The following is a 3,381-nucleotide window of genomic DNA, read 5'->3' on the forward strand; positions in this document are numbered from 1 at the left end:
TACAAGAAGTAGACAAGGAGAACTTAAGGGCATGGGATAGTCGAGATGGAGGAAGGACAGAGATGAGAGTAAGGAAAGAGATATCTTGAGGTAACCATTATGGTGTTAGCAAGAAACCTGGCTCTCTGAACATGGCGAACAATGAGGGCTGATGAGACGCCAAGGACAATGGCACGGGGTTTTGATCCTACTTAATGTGCTGGCCTTGTGAGAGCCTAGCCAGTTTGGATGTTCACCTTCCTAGGTATGGACGGAGGGGGGAGGACCTAGGACTTACCATAGGGCAGGGAACCCGGACTGCTCTTTGGACTGGAGAGGGAGGGGGAGAGGAGTGGGAGGAGGGGGAGAAGGGTGGGAGGAGGGGGAGAAGGGTGGGAGGAGGGGGAGGGAAATGGGAGGCTGGGAGGAGGTGAAAACTTGTTTTTTTTTTCTCCTTTTCTCAATAAAAAATATCAAAAAAAAGAAACCTGGCTCTAGAGCAATGTACAAGAATCCACAAGGATGATCCCAGCTAAGGCCCTAAGCAATTGCCCTGTAGCCAGTTTTTATGATTGGCAGCAAGATTGTAGCCAATCTTAAGTACCACACATCTTTAATTCTAACACTCTGGAGGCAGAAACAGGTGGATTTCTATGAGTTCAAGGCCAGCCTGGTCTATATAGTAAGTTCTAGGCCATCTAAAGATACACAGTTAGACCCTGTTTCAAAAGCAAACAAGCAAGCAAACAAAATAAGCTTCCTAATCCCCAATCTCTACCACTGTCATATTAGCAGATATTTTTCAACTCATGAGCTGTATTTGATGCCCTGTAATTTAAGATGTAATGAAGATAAAGCTAAGGAAATACAAGTTCTAGGCGAACAAAATGAGTTCACTATCAACCTAAGCAACTTAACCAGACACTATTGAAAAATAAAATTTTTAAAACAAAATTCTAGGGAAGTTATTCAGTGACAGTATGTTTGCCTGGTTTGCGCACATCCCTGGATATCACATCCCTGTGTCTCTCACACACACAAAAGAAAAAAAATAAACTACCACATGGTCTCAATGGTTTCTCAAGGTTCTCAAGGTTCAGGGCCGAAGAGATGCATCAGCAGTTAAGAGAACTGCCTGGTTTTTCCAGAAGACCTATATTCAAATTTTAGGAACCACAAGGTAGCTTACAACTGTAAATGAAAGCTGTGCTTTCATTTTGCAGTCACCCAGACTCAAATAATCACATAAAAACTATATTAATTATAACACTATTTGGCCAACTGCTCAGGCATATTCCTAGCTAGTTCTTATATCTTAAATTAACCCATTTCTAATATTTTATATTTTACCACAAAGCTCGTGGTTTGTAACCTCACATCTTGATTCTTGGGCAGCTACATGGCATTGGCCTGCCTCTGCCTTCTTTCTCCCTGCATTCAGTTTCGTTTTCCCACCTAGCTATATACTGCTCTGCCATAGGCCAAAGCAGCTTCTTCATTAACCAATGAAAATAAAACATATTTATAGCATACAGACAGGAATCCCACATCACACAACTTTCTCTAACTCCAGTTCCAGGGCATCTTATGCCTTCTTCTGACCTCTACCAGCACCACACACACACACACACACACACACACACACACACACACACACACACACAGAGAGAGAGAGAGAGAGAGAGAGAGAGAGAGAGTGAGAGAGATGATGCAAATACATATATCAAGCACTCACAAATGCATAAAATACAAAATGAATTTAAAATATTCTCAAGATTCCTATGTTATTAAATGTTGGCATGAGGAGAGACTATTGATCTAAATTTATCTAGGGGGTGTACTATTCTACTCTTCCACAGTAAAGCTTTTTGGGTTGTATGCATTATTTTTTCTTAACTACCTTTTTTGAACTTTCTTTTTGTTGACATTCCTATCTTTTTAAATCATTCCCTTAGCTGTAGATGTTTATGCATTGAATTTCAAGGTGGTGGGATAGATCTGTTGATGAAGTAGCAATTCTGTAGCTACATTCAAAAATGAAATGCAAAATATAGCTATTTCCTCGGCTTAGTATTCTTAATATGGAGGCATTTTGTAATTCCAAATAGAAAATTCCATTGTCCTTTTCCATATTCTTTCTCTTCCTCCACCTCCTCCCAGATCTTCCCCATCTGCTCAACCACCCAACTTCTCTCTCTCTCTCTCTCTCTCTCTCTCTCTCTCTCTCTCTCTCTCTCTCTCTCTCTCTCTCTAGAAAACAATCAAACCAACAAAACAAACAAACCAGAATTTTAAGAGACAAAAAGAAATATACACACACTAATACAAAATTGTATCCCAGTTGATTTAAAAACAGATTTTGTGCCTAAAATACCAGATAGGAACCACTGCTGGAATAAAAAGAATATGAACATAGTAAGAGGTTTGACTAATAAAGGGGGAAACTGGTAAGAATATGAATATCTATATGTAAAGTATGGACAGACTGATTTACAAACTCAAGTGGCTTAATCTTATTTCTGTACTAGTCAAATACCTTGAAAACTTGAGTCTGTATAATAAAGAGAAGGAATATATTTTTTTCTCTTAAAATTACATCACTTTCTAAGCCCTCTTCCTGATCTTCAGCTTTTCTCCCAACACTCTGAAAATACACCTCTACTTTTACGAGTATTTGAAGGAGGATACTACTCGTGAATATTTTCAAATATAACATCTGATGTGAAATCTTTAAAGAGACAGGAGTTATGACAAACGTTGGGATAATTACAGACTTATGAAAAACAAATTGTGCAAATGTCCTATCTCCATATTTAAACCACTAGATCTAGGTTAAAGACAGTTAGCTCGGGGAGGGTGACTTCTGGAAGGAGAATTTCAGAAGGCAAGCTTCCCAGTAAGGTGGAGTTGAAAGTGGCAAGGGACTAAAAACACAACTAGTATTAAACGTACAATAGTCTATGAGATTGAGAAACTACACATCCCATGCCACCAGGTGGCCAGAGAGGCGGGGCTTCCGTCAACCGTCCGCTTGGGCGGCTGCGTGGGCGGGGGTCCCTTCCTTTGAGACAGCGGGGATTCCCTGTGACGACAGAGAGGCACGTCTCTGTGGAGTGCAGTCCAAGGCAGCTGACTCAACCAAACCAGGAAAAAAGTCCCAGTTTCTGTCATTCAAGGTGAGGAGTTTCAGCGAGGTTGAAAAATAGCCAGCTCAGAATCAAATGTACCCTGCTCTTGCCCGTGCCCTTTGGTCTGTTTCGGGTCCCTTTAGACTTCCCTCGCCACCAATGGCTGGCTCCCTTGTTCTCAGTAAATTCCCACCTCAAAGCCGAGGACCATCACACCAATTAGCCCTGACCACAGGTCCCTTGTTACTGGACTTGGTCCATTTCACAATAAAGC

Source organism: Microtus oregoni, unplaced genomic scaffold (assembly GCF_018167655.1).
Source record: "Microtus oregoni isolate MIOR12 unplaced genomic scaffold, Mior012 000151F_ref0000176, whole genome shotgun sequence".
NCBI classification, from domain to species: domain Eukaryota; kingdom Metazoa; phylum Chordata; class Mammalia; order Rodentia; family Cricetidae; genus Microtus; species Microtus oregoni.